The 14779-nt window shown below is 38.0% G+C and overlaps 1 long non-coding RNA gene across 2 annotated transcripts in view; it reads left to right on the top strand.

Moving 5' to 3' along the window:
• The first annotated feature begins 9919 nt into the window (after positions 1-9919).
• Positions 9920-14779, top strand: part of LOC116533174 — a 148449-nt gene continuing 143589 nt past the window's right edge. For both annotated transcript variants that reach the window (XR_004261128.1, XR_004261127.1), the window contains exon 1: positions 9920-10082. This is a non-coding gene — a long non-coding RNA (uncharacterized LOC116533174). The remainder of the gene's footprint in view (positions 10083-14779) is intronic.

Here is a 14779-nt window from a genome sequence, read left to right as displayed (position 1 = left end):
TCTGATGAATTGACAGAAACAGGCTTCAGAAGGTGGCCAATAACGAACTTCTCTGAGCTAAAAGAACATGTTGTAACCCAATGCAAAGAAACTAAGAACCTAGGAAAAAGGTTTGATGAAATGCTAACGAGAATAAACAGCTTAGAGAGGAATGTAAATGAATTGATGGAGCTGACAAACACAACGCGAGAACTTTGTGAAGCATGCACAAGTTTCAATAGGCGAATCGACCAAGCATAAGAAAGGATATCAGACATTGAAGATCAACTCAATGAAATAAAATGAGACGGCAAGATTAGAGAAAAAAGAGTAAAAGGAAATTAACAAAGCCTCCTAAAATATGGGATTATGTGAAAAAACCTAGTCTATATTTGATAGCTGTAGCTGAATGTGATGAAGAGTATGAATCCAAGCTGGGAAACACTCTTCAGGCTATTATCCAGGAGAACTTCCCCAACCTAGTAAGGCAGTGAATATTCAAGTCCAGGAAATACAGAGACACCACAAAGATATTCCTCAGGAAGAGCAACCCCAAGGCACATAATCATCAGATTCACTAGGGTTGAAATGAAGTAAAAAAGGCTAAGGCAGCCAGAGAGAAAGGTCAGGTTACCCACAAAGGGAAGCCCATCAGACTCACAGCAGATCTCTTGGCAGAAACCCTACAAGCCAGAAGAGAGTGGGGACCAATATTCAACATCCTTAAAGAAAAGAACTTTCAATCTAGAATTTCATATCCAGCCAAACTAAGCTTAATAAGTGAAGGGGAAATAAAATCCTTTATGAACAAGCAATTGCTCAGAGATTTCTTCATCACCAGGCCTGCTTTACAAAGGCTCCTGAAAGAAGCACTAAACATAGAAAGGAACAACAAGTACCAGCCACTCCAAAAACATACCAAGTGGTAAAGAGCATTGACACAATGAAGAAACTGCATCAACTAATGAGCAAACCAGCCATCTAGCATCAAAATGGCAGGATCAAATTCACACATAAAAATATTAAACTTAAATGTAAATGGGCTAAATGCCCCAATCAAAAGACGCAGACTGGCAAACTGGATAAAGAGTCAAGACCATCGGTGTGCTGTATCCAGGAAACCCATCTCGCATGCAAGGATACACATAGGCTCAAAATAAGGGATGGAGGAAGATTTATCAAGCAAATGGAGAGCAAAAAAAAGCAAGAGTTGCAATCCTAGTCTCTGATAAAACAGACTTTAAACCAACAAATATCAAAAGAGACGAAGAAGGACATTACATAATGGTAAAAGGATCAATGCAACAAGAAGAGCTAATGATCCTAAATATATATGCACCCAATACAGGAGCACCCAGATACATAAAGCAAGTTCTTAATGATCTACAAAGAGACTTAGACTCCCACACAATAATAGTGGGAGACTTTAACACTCCATTGTCAATATTAGACAAATCAATGAGACAGAAAATTAACAATGATATCCAGGACTTGAACTCAGACCTGGACCAAGCAAACCTAATAGACATTTACAGAACTCTCCACCCCAAATCCACAGAATATACATTCTTCTCAGCACCACATCACACCTACTCTAAAATTGACCGCATAATTGAAAGTAAACCACTCCTCAGCAAATGCAAAAGAAGGAAAATCATAACAAACAGTCTCTCAGACCACAGTGCAATCAAATTAGAACTCAGAATTCAGAAACTAACTCAGAGCTGCACAACTTCATGGAAACTGAACAACTGGCTCTTGAATGTTGACTGGATAAACAATGAAATGAAGGCAGAAATAAAGATGTTCATTGAAACTAACAAGAATGAAGACACAACATACCAGAATCTCTGGGACACATTTAAAGCAGTGTCTAGAGGAAAATTTATAGCAATAAATGCCCACATGAGAAGCAAGAAAAGATCTAAAATTGACACCCTGTGATAAAAATGGAAAGAGCTAGAGGAGCAAGATAAAAAAAATCTCAAAAGCTAGCAGAATACAAGAAATCACTAAGATCAGAGAAGAACTGAAGGAGATAGGGACACAAAAAGCCCTTCAAAAAATCAATAAATCCAGGAGCTGGTTTTTTGAGAAGACCAACAAAATAGACCACTAGCCAGATTAATAAAAAAGATAAGAGAGAAGAATCAAATAGATGCAATAAAAAACGATAAAGGGGATACCACCACATATTCCACAGAAATACAAGCTCCCATCAGAGATTGCTACAAACAATTCTATGCACATAAACCAGTAAACCTGGAAGAAATGGATAAATTCCTGGACACTTGCACCCTCCCAAGCCTAAACCAGGAAGAAGTTGAACCCTTGAATAGACTAATAACAAGAGACAAAGTTGAGGCAGTGATTAATAGCCTACCAACCAAAAAAAGTCCAGGTCCAGACAGGTTCACAGCTGAATTCTACCAGACGTACAAAGAGGAGCTGGTACCATTCCTTCTGAAACTATTCCAAACAACACAAAAAGAGGGAATCCTTCCCAAATCATTTTATGAGACCAACATCATCCTAATACCAAAACCCAGCAGAAAATCAACAAGAGAAGAAAGCTTCAGGCCAATATCCATGATGAACATAGATGCAAAAATCTTCAATAAAATACTGGCAAACCGATTGCAACAGCACATCAAAATGCTTATCCATCACAATCAAGTAGGCTTCATCCCAGGGATGCAAGGCTGGTTCAACATATGCAAGTCTATAAACATAATTCAACACATAAACAGAACCAAAGACAAAAACCACATGATTATATCACTAGATGCAGAGAAGGTGTTGGACAAATGCAACAACCCTTTATGCTAAAAATTTTCAGTAAACTAGGTATTGATGGAATGTATCTCAAAATAATGAAAGCTATTTATGACAACCCACAGACAATATCATACTGAATGGGCAAAAACTGGAAGCATTACCTTTGAAATCTGGCAATAGACAAGGATGCCCTGTCTCACCACTCCTATTCAATATAGTATTAGAAGTTCTAGCCAAAGCAATCAGGCAAGAAAAAGAAATAAAGGGTATTCAATTAGGAAAGGATGAAGTCAAATTGTGTCTATTTACAGACAACATGATTGTATATTTAGAAGACCCCATTGTCTCAGCCCAAAATCTCCTGAAACTGATAAGCAACTTCAGCAAAACCTCAGGATATAAAATCAGTGTGCAAAAATCACAAACGTTCTTATACACCAATAATAGACTAACAGAGAGCCAATTCAAGAATGAACTGCCATTTGCAATTTCTACAAAGAGAATAAAATACCTAGGAATACAACTAACAAAGGATGTAAAGGATCTCTTCAAGGAGAACTACAAACTACTGCTCAATTAAATGAGAGGACACAAACACATGGAAAAACATTCCATGCTCATGGCTAGGAAGAATCAATATCATGAAAATGGCCATACTGCCCAACGTAGTTTATAGATTCAATGCTATCCCCATCAAGCTACTAATGACCTTCTTCACAGAACTGGAAAAAAACACCTTAAACTTCATATGGAACCAAAAGAGAGCCTGCATAGCCAAGTCAATTCTAAGCAAAAAGAACAGAGCTGGAGGCATCACGCTACCTGACTTAGAACTATACTACAAGGCTACAGTAATCAAAACAGCATGGTACTGGTACCAAAACAGACATATAGACCAATGGAACAGAACAGAGGCCTCAAAGGCAATGCCACACATCTACAACCATCTGATCTTTGACAAACCTGACAAAAACAAGCAATGGGGAAAGGATTCCCTGTTTAATAAATGGTGTTGGGAAAACTGGCTAGCCACGTGCAGAAAGCAGAAACTGGACCCCTTCCTGACACCTTACACTAAAATTAACTCCAGATGGATTAAAGACTTAAACATAAGACCTAATGCCATAAAAACCCTAGAAGGAAACCTAGGCAAAATCATTCAGGACATAGGCATAGGCAAGGACTTCATGATCAAAACATCAAAAGCATTGGCAACAAAAACCAAAATACACAATTGGGATCTAATTAAACCCCAGAGCTTCTGTACAGCAAGAAACAATCATTAGAGTGAACTGGCAACCAACAGAATGGGAAAACATTTTTGCAATCTACCCATCTGACAAAGGACTTATATCCAAAATCTGCAAAGAACTAAAACAGATTTAAAAGAAAGAAACAAACAAACACATTCAAAAGTGGGGAAAGGATATGAACAGACACTTTGCAAAGAAGGCAAGAAATATGAGACCAAGAAACGTGAAAAAATGCTCATCATCGCTGATAATTAGAGAAATGCAAATCAAAACCACACTGAGATACCATCTCACACCAGTTAGAATGGTGATCATTAAAAAATCTGGACACAACAGATGCTGGAGAGGATGTGGAGAAATAGGAACACTTTTACACTGCTGGTGGGAGTGTAAATTAGTTCGACCATTGTGGAAGACAGTGTGGCGATTCCTCAAGGACCTAGAAATAGAAATACCATTTGATCCAACAATCCCATTACTGGGTATATATCCAAAGGATAATAAGTCATTCTGTTATAAGGACACATGCACACAAATGTTCATTGCAGCACTGTTTACAATAGCAAAGACTTGGAACCAATCCAAATGTCCATTGATGATAGACTGGATAGGGAAAATGCGGCACATATACACCATGGAATACTATGCAGCCGTAAAAAACGATGAGTTTGTGTCATTTGTAGGGACATAGATGAATCTGGAAACCATCATTCTCAGCAAACTGACACAAGAACAGAAAATCAAACACTGCATGTTCTCACTCACAGGCAGGTGTTGAACAATGAGAATGCATAGACACAGGGAGAGGAGCATCACACACTGAGGTCTGTGGGGGTGGACTGGGGAGGGACAGCGGGGGTAAGGAGTTGGGGAGGGATAACAGGGGGAGAAATCCCAGATATAGGTGACAGCGGGATGAAGGCAGCAAACCACACTGCCATGTAAGTACCTATGCAACAATCCTGCATGTTATTCTCATGTACCCCAGAACCTGAAATGCAATTTTATATATATATTTATGGAGAGAGAGAGAGAGGGAGGGAGAGAAAGAAAAAAGAAAAAAAAAGAAAACACTAATGGGAAAAATAAAACCGTAACAAGCATTCATTGATGCACATTATCCCCAAATTATTTCATATTCTCCTCCACATCGTTTCATAATCCTACTTGAGAACAAAATAAATGATTTCTTTGTTAGAAAGATGTGTGAATACAATTGGAAATGCATATAGTTCTTTCCACGTTATAAAGAATTTTCAATTTTCGTCTTATTTGCAAATCCTGTGTGAAAGTTAGGCAATTACTAATATTACTCCCACTTTGCATGGGAGAAATTTAGAACTAAATGAGGTTAAATGGCAAATACAAATCAAATTTTATATAATACAAAGTTTATTTTACAAACTAACTTCTTTGAGGGAATCAATTTCTGGTATTCCTATGGCTCCTTGTTTATACCTTCCTTATATCACTGTGTGTTATATTTTTTCATGTATATGTGAGTTTCTAAGCACAATTAGTCATAGCTGTCTACTTGGTACCTGGCACAATGTTTATTATACTCTAGGGTGATTTCTTTATGAATTAAGAATATTTCCAAGTCTTAGCTCACTGATTCCATTTTCATCCATTAATTTTCCCCTAAAATATCCAGAAAGTGCCATACATCAGTTCTACTGGGAGTAGAAGGAAGAAAACTGGCCTCCTTCAAATGTTTTACTTTTTTAGCTGCAATAATTTTATGTGGTGGAACCAAGCCCAAATGAGATGTGCCAACAATGGTGGAAACATTGTGGAGATTGCCTATGGCTTCACACTGACGTTACCCCATATAATGTATTCACTAAGGGTCAGATTGAAACATAGGCTGTTATTTCTTGGAACCATCTTCTTCAATTATCATCCATTGTTAGCTTTTGTCATCACAGTTATTCAGTTACCAGCTCACGAGTTTAAAATGATTACAAAATCTTTTCTATCGGTTGTGATTCCTCTCTTAGTATCTTTGCAGCAGCATAGCAGCATTCAGGTTTTTACTAATCTGTGCCCCTAAAATTATGAAATAAAAAGACATTTGAGAGGAAAGGCCATATGAAATATAGGAAGAAAAAATGACAGATATTGGTGTTAATTAAAATCAGTACCATCATCTAACTTCCAAGGGAGCTTTCCTGAACTGATAAGTGACTCCCACGATTTCATTTTTAATAAATCTACATTGTGTAATTGTCACATACAATGCCATCTCAGCCAAGCTATCTTTAGTCATGTGCCAATAGCAGCATTTTTTCTTCTTTCCTAATAGAATTAATGACATGGCCAGAAAAGCTCAATATCATTGTCTGTATTTTGACTTAATATTTTTTGTTTTAGTGGCTTTTATCCTTTGATTGTTGGTCACACAATTTATTTTTATTGATTTTCTTAAAATTCTAAAGCATCACCATTTTCTTCTTACTTCAATATGCAGATTCTCTCTAACAATTTTTCTTCTTCTTAAATGAGCCACTTTCTTTATTTTCTTTAATGCTTTACCCAATTTGCCAGATACAAAGGGTAGACTCTGATGACTTCCTTTCTGAGGAGAGGCAAAGACAGTGAAATAGAGTAGAAGGCCAATCCAAAACAGGATAAGAAGTTACAGAAGTCTTGATTCCCTTGGTGGTGAGACTTCTGCAGAACACCCTGACATTTCCAAATTAGCAGGAGTGATTCTGGTGAGAACTGAGGTCTCACCAGACCTCAGTTCTGACCCCTCCCAAATCTCATATCTTCACATTTTTCTCCCTCAACAGTTAACTTACCTACACTTTATTTTATTTTATTGATCCTTTATTTTTCATTCCTCTTACTTTTATATTTGGAAGTAGCATTTCTGATGTTTGAATTTTTAATTTTTAAGAGAGAGTGAGTGTATTAGTCCATTTTCATCCTGCTGATAAAGACATACCTGAGACTGGGCAATTTACAAAAGAAAGAGATTTATTGGACTTACGGTTCCACATGGCTGGGAAGGCCTCACAATCATGGTAGAAGGGAAGGAGGAGCAAGTCCCATCTCACATGGATGGCAGCAGGCAAAAAGAGAGTGTGTGCAGGGCAACTCCCAGTTTTAAAACCATCAGATCTTGTGAGACCCATTCACTATCACAAGAACAGCATGGAAAACACACACTCCCAGAATTCAGTCATCTCCCACTAGGTCCCTCCCACAACACATGGGAATTATGGGAACTACAAGATGAGATTTGGTTGGGGAAATCTAACCATGGGCCCTCCCAAATCTCATATCTTCACATTTCAAAATTAATCATGCCTTCCTAATAGTCCCCTAAAATCTCAACTCATTTCAGCATTACCTCAAAAGTCTATTGTTCAAAGTGTCATCCAAGACCAAGCAAGTCTCTTCTGCCTATGAGCATGCAATATCAAAAGCAAGTTAGTTACTTCCTAGATGCAATTGGGGTACAATAATTGGGTAAATACAGCCATTCCAAGTCAGAGTAATTGGGCAAAATGAAGGAGATACAGGCCCCATGCAAGTCCAAAATCCAGCAGGGCAGTCAAGTCTTAAAGGCCCAAAAATGATCTCTTGTGACTACATGTCTCATATCTAGTTCACCTTGAGGCAAGAGGTAGTTTCTCATCATCTTAGGCAGCTCCACCCCTCTGACATTGCAGGGTACAGTCTCCCTCCCAGCTGCCTTCATGGAGTGTTGTTCAGTGTCTATGGCTTTTCCTAGCACACAATGCAAGCATTCAGTGGATCTACCTTTATGGGGTCTGGAGGATGGTGGCCCTTTTATAATAGCTCCACTACTCAGTGCCCCAGTGGAGACTCTGTGTAGGGGCTCCCACTCCACATTTCTCTTCTGCACTTCCCTAGCAGAGGTTCTCCATGAGGACCCTACTCCTGCAGCAAACTTCGGCCTGGGCATCCAGATGTTTCCATACATCTTCTGAAATCTAGACGGAGGTTCCCAAACCTCATTTCTTGACTTCTGTGCACTCACAGGCTCAACACCACGTGGAAGCTGCCAAAGCTTGGGGCTTGCACCCTCTGAAGTCATGGCCTGAGCTCTATGTTGGCCCCTTTCAGAAATGGCTGGCATGGCTGAGATGCAGGTGCCAAGTCCCTAGGCTGCACACAGCACTGGACCCTGGGCTTGGCTGACGAAACCACTTTTTTTTTCCCTAGGCCTCTAGGCCTGTGCTGGGAATGGCTGCCACAAAGGCCTCTGACATGCCTTGGAGACATTTTCCTCTTTGTCTTGGTGGTTTTATCATTCAGCTCCTTATTACTTATGTAAATTTCTGCAGCCAGCTTGAATTTCTCCTCAGAAAATAAGATTTTCTTTTCTATTGCATTGTCAGGCTGCAAATTTCCCAAAGTTTTATTCTCTGTTTTCCTTTTGAAACTGAATCCCTTTAATAGCACCCAAGTCACCTATTGAGTGCTTTGCTGCTTAGAAATTTCTTCAACCAGATACCCTAAATCATTCTTAAAGTTCCACAAATCTCTAAGACAAGGTCAAAATGCTGCCAGTCTCTTTGCTAAAATGTAACAAGAGTCACCTTTGCTCCAGTTCCCAACAAGTTTCTCATCTCCATCTGAGACCACCTCAGCCTAGATTTCATTGTTCATATCATTATAAGCCTTTTGGTTAAACTCATTCAACAAGTGTCTCAGGAGTTCCAAACTTTCCCACATTTTCTTATCTTCTTCTGAGCCCTCCCAACTGTTCTAACCCTTGCCTGTTACCCAGTTCCAAAGTGTCTTCCACACTTTCTGGTACCTTTTCATCAGCACCCCACTCCTGATACCAATTTACTGTGTTGGACTGTTTTCATGCTGCTGATAAAGATATACCTGAGACTGGGCAATTTACAAAAGAAAGGTTTATTGGACTTACAGTTCCACATGCAATCATGGCAGAAAGCAAGGAGGAGTAAGTTACATCTTATGTGGATGGCAGCAGGCAAAAAGAGAGCTCGTGCAGAGCAACTCCCGTTTTTAAAGCCATCAGACCTGGTGAGACCCATTCACTATCATGAGAACAATGCAGGAAAAACCCACCCTCTAATTCAATCATTTCCCACCAGTTCTCTTCCACAACATGTGAGAATTATGGGAGCTACAAGATGAGATTTGTGTGGGGACACAGAGCTAAACCATATCAGTGAGAAGTTACTAATGTTAAATAAACTATTGCCTCAAATTTCCCCCACATTTTGGAAACTACTGCCACCTTTATATTGTAAAGATCTTCCTGTCTTGTCCTTAGTGAAGTTCCACCATATGTCTTGTAAGCTTCAGTTACTCCAAATTATGATCATTGCTCAATTAATCCCACTTTTCTTTTTCTGTAAGAATCATCCTGCCTAATAATTATTTTTCTGTGTGTGTGTGGGGGGGGTGTGGGTGTGTTGTGGATTATGTGCATGAGTGAGGAACCCATGCTAAATTTAATTGATTTAATGTTTAATTTATTGCATTGCCTGAATATTTTTAGATTTATACATTGAGTCCTTTCCTGTACTTTTTAAAAATTCAAGTAAGGGGATGAAGAGTGACCAGCAATCTCTGTTTATTAAACTTTCGGTGCCTAATCTTCACAAAGAAAACAAAAAAGTCTTTATGTCAGAGAAACAGAAGACAAAGTTGGGCACAGAAATAAGGAACTGAAGCATATGCCAGTGTCAGAAAACATAAGCCCGTCCAGCCAGCACCATCTGGCCAGGGTTCATAGGCAGAGATGTTGCTGTAAGCATCATGGGTCTGGCATTGATTGGAATGCATTCTATAACTTAAGAAAAGTATCAACAGATAGTCACATAAAAGGTGTACTAAAAACTTTGAACAGAGTAGGTGAGAAAGGACAAGAACTAAGTCAACCTTACAGAGTACAAGATAAATGCTGTATATTGTCCCCAATAATGTTGACATAAGAAAATTTATTGCACAGTAAACTGAAGGTTAGAGCAAAACTGAACAAGTACCTGAGTGCCAAAAACAGGGGAAAAAAAGCCAACAACTTGGATTTCCAGCCAAATGTGCTAGAAAACCAGTTGAGTAAGTAAGTGATCTAAAAAAAAAAAGCTTATATGCCATTGTAACAATTGTAACAATGTAAAATTGTATAATTGTATAACAATTATAACAATGTAAAATTGTATAATTGTATAACAATTATAACAATGTAAAATTTTAACAATCTACAATTGTATAAATTATCCTGAGAATTTCTAGCTTGGGAGATGTCTGCTGTACTTTCTGTTCTCTCTTTCTCTTTGTAATTACACCAACATATGGAAAAATTCTAATAAATGTCATTTCTCCAAAAAGATTGCAAACTTTGTATAATCAAGATAGTTTCTATATATCATACAAATATCAGTATAGTATTGGTCCCTAATCTACAGTTGTACTTTCCATGCTTTCAGTTGTCTGAGGTCAACCATTGTCTGAAAATATATAGAAAATTCTGGAAATAATTCATAAGTTTTAACTTGTGTGCCATTCTAATTAGCATGATGATACCTCATGCCACCTCCTCCATCCAGTTGTGATGTGAATCATCCCTTTGTCTAGTGTCTTTGCACTTTATACTCTACCTGCACATTAGTCATTTAGTAGCCATGTGGGTTACCAGATGACTGTTGAGACAGCACAGTGTTTGTGTTCAAGTAGCCCTTGTTGCTCTTAACAATGCCCCCAAGTACAAGAGTTGCAATGTTGTTCTATTGTTATAATTGTTCTTTTATATTATTAGTTATTATATAACAATTATATTAATTGTTGCTATTCTCTTACTGTGCATAACTTATAAATTAAACTTTATCATAGGTATAGGAAAAAAGCCCAGTATATTTAGAGTTTTGCACTATCCTGAAACTATTTAGGTTTCAGGCATCCACTGTTGATCTTGTAATGTATCCCCTGATAAAGGAAAACTATTACAGCTAGCTATGTCTGGACGATAATAAGCTTTCAGTGATGATTCATTGGACTGACTCTTTTCAAACAAATCTTTATCCATTAAGTTTCTTCAGCTTTGTTGCTGGCTTCACTATAACTTTTATCAGGGACCATAATCTCTTTCACCATCCTCCATAATGAGACCTTCCATTCCTTCTTCATTCATATTTTCTCTATCTGTTCATTTTATTTTTACAGCATTTCAGTATTTTCACTTCTAAAATATTTGACTAACCAGTTGCTATGGTCTGAATGTTTGTGTCATCCCCCAGATTCCTATGTTGAAACTCTAAATCTCAAGCTGATAGTATTAGGAAGTGGAGCCTTTGGAAGGTGATCAGGTCACGAGAGTAGATTGTGAATGGGATTGGAACCTTTATGAAAGAGACCCCAGAAAGCTAGCTCGTTCCTTCTGCCATGTGAAGACAGAGGAAAAGAGGCCTTCTGTGTACCAGTAAGTGAGCCCTCACCAGACACTGACTCTGAAGGCCTCTTGATTTTAGACTTTCCAGTATCCAGCACTGTGAGAAATAAATTCCTGTTGTTTAGAAGACACCCAGCTTGTTATATTTTGTTTCAGCGGCCTAAATGAACTAAGATACCAGCTAATACATTTCTACAATGCTAATGCCCATCTCTCCATTCTCCTTTTCTTACTCTTGACATTATTTTTCCAAACAAATATTTTTGTTATACCTCACAAAATATCAATAACTCAATTATGCCCTGTTGTACACAGGTTACTACCCAAATTTCTTCATCTGTAATTTAAACTTTTTCAAAACCCTGTGATTTTACATAAAATTTTGGTCTCTGTACATCATCCAATTTACTCTTTTCCCTACATTACTTTTAGTGTATCTATCCCCGAACACTTATTTTTATTTCTACTACTACTGGAAACATACTACGCCATTCATTTCACTTCTTGTATGATTAGCCAGTAGAAAACCCTCAAGGTAGCCTTCATGTCATCTGGAATATTGTAGCAAGTAAGTGCCTTGCCTATTCCTTTGTTACCCGAAGTTCTCGTACATTCTGGCGGCTTCTAAGGACAAGTATCTGTGTCCACCAACAAAGGGTTTTCTCTGACCACAACAGTAAAGTCAGTGTTTGCACAGGGCTGATTGGAAGTGCCAGAAAGTTAACCATGCTGGGAAACACATCCTCCATCTTTTAACTACTTAGGGGGCACAACTCTGAGGCATGCTAACACAGTCTCCCGGAAGAGCCTAGGGAGGGTGAACCTCGGGTTCTATAGTAGTACCCTGCTGATTTACACACCCTATATTGGTTTACTTCTCCTATCCACTTTCCTATTCATGATCCCTTGGGTCACATCCCAAATTTAAAAAAAAAAAAAAAAAAGCTTGCACCGTAGATCATTGTCCTAGAATCTATTTTAAGAGGAATCCAGACTAAGTCAGAAAACTCCTTTTTAAATGATGTAGCTCTTCTCAGTCTGCACAATTTGGCATGTATTCTCTATCCAGTTGCAACTAAGCAGAACATCTACTTCCTCAATAAGGCTTTTCTAGGTGTTTGCTTCTCTCAAGTTCTTTGGCAATAAATGCTGTGCTATCACAGAACATATGTATTGCATATTTTAGTCCTTTATAAATGAAAATATACGACTTTCCAATTCTGGGCATATGCAGGAACCCGGAGTAAAAGTACTAGAACTTTTATCTTAGCAAGGGAGTGTCAAGCATGTAGCATTTTTTTCTCCTCATGGTTACTGCTACATACAAAGTGGTAGGGGAAGCTAAACACAAAACAGTATCTGAATAACAGAGCAGAGTAGTCTTGGGAAACAAAATTAGAAATTCGGACACAACAATAAGAGATATTATAGAGATTACATAAGGCTCTCATTAAAAAACAACAAACTTGGCCGGGCGCGGTGGCTCAAACCTGTAATCCCAGCACTTTGGGAGGCCGAGGCGGGTGGATCACGAGGTCAAGAGATCGAGACCATCCTGGTCAACACGGTGAAACCCCGTCTCTACTAAAAATACAAAAAATTAGCTGGGCATGGTGGCGCATGCCTGTAATCCCAGCGACTCAGGAGGCTGAGGCAGGAGAATTGCCTGAACCCAGGAGGCGGAGGTTGCGGTGAGCCGAGATCGCGCCATTGCACTGCAGCCTGGGTAACAAGAGCAAAACTCCGTCTCAAAAAAAAAAAAAAAAAAAACTTTCAGGCATATATCAGAGGTAGACTGAGCCTTGCCACATAGTACATAGTTGGATTACAGTAAACAGTTGCATCTCTACCTGGCCAGCAGAAGGAAGTGTAAACTGTCTTGAGAGGTGGGTGATGTTGCACAGAGCCTGTTCGATTTTTATACACAATGTTGATAATTTGATTTTTAAAATGTACTAGGCATGTTGAAGAAACAGGTGCACATGACTGAACAGGAAAAGAAATCCAAACACATACACAGCATCAGGTTTGATACAGGTGTGGAGTTAGCGCACCAGGACTTAAAAATCAGTGTGAGAAATTTGATATATAATAAACAAATAAAAAAACATAACAGGAAGAAATAAACACATGAAAAGTTGGAGAACCCACTAGATAATTAGAATATATATATATAAATAATGATATAAAACAAATCTAGTGTTACATAATTTGGGCAATGTAGATTCATCCGAAGAATGCAAAAGTGTTTTACTGGACATACCTCTTAAGTCTCCTCACTTTTCTACTCACACAGAAAATCTAATACGATTTCTTCTCCTAATCTTTGTTTATTTCAAAATACTTCCATTTGATCATCTCATTCGACTCTATTATCAATTTCATTTTGATATATATGGCATGTTATTAATATACTAGTCTCTACAAGATTAGTTTAAAAATTAGCTTTTTTTTTTTTTTTACCTTTTACAAGGGGGTTTTCTATTATGTCAGCCAAAGGAAGGTCTTATATGCTTAAAGATTATGTTTTCATGGTAGCTCATGTGACAGTTTATCTTTCAGTATACTGAGCCAGGTGCAGCCCATCCATCATCTAACTGCATCACAATGAAGAAATGCCCAGCTGAGTCAAACTACAGAAATGAGGGAGAAAAAAAATCATTATTCTTTTACTCACTAAGTTTGCTACAAAGTAACAGATAACTAGGACAACGTGACAAAACTTCAGTTGCTAGGGTCCATAAACTAACATAACTATAAAGTAAAATTAAACATACCGCAGAAAAAAAGGCAAAATATGGCACAGAGGTGATGAACTGAAGCATGTGCCATTCTCAGAAGACAAAAACCAATCCAGCCAGTGAAATCTGGCCACTGCTAATCAACAGTGAAAGAACTGTTGTGATTGTGGGCAGATGTTTTCTTGAAATCCATTCTACAACTGAAAGAGAGAATAAGAATTTCAATAGGCAATCAAATAGAGAGTAATTAAATCGTTTATTTGAATCATTACAGTATTTGTGCTTAGATTTAAAAGGGGAGATCAGGATTGCTCCATAATTTTTCAAGGTTCTACCATGTTAATTTTTTTCTTAACTTACAGAATTGAGATATGCAAACTCCCTTTATAAACATCTTTAAATGTTTTATTATCACTTATGACTGTATCCAAATACCTACAACATTGCAAAGTTTCCTCTCTTGTTTGTCATTGGTGTCGTTTCTGTGTATTTATTCTTTCACCGTCCTCCAATTTCCTTTCTTGCTGCTGACAAGTCTTTCTTCATAAACTCAGTTCCATCATATCACAGAAAATATCAATAACACTTTTGGCACCCTGTGACCCAAGAAGAAAATAAAATCTCAT

This window comes from Sapajus apella, unplaced genomic scaffold (genome assembly GCF_009761245.1).
Source record: "Sapajus apella isolate SASKATOON/1434 unplaced genomic scaffold, GSC_monkey_1.0 scaffold3, whole genome shotgun sequence".
NCBI classification, from domain to species: domain Eukaryota; kingdom Metazoa; phylum Chordata; class Mammalia; order Primates; family Cebidae; genus Sapajus; species Sapajus apella.
The sequence above is the reverse complement of the archived record's forward strand: the minus strand, read 5'-3'. Positions and strand labels throughout refer to the sequence as shown.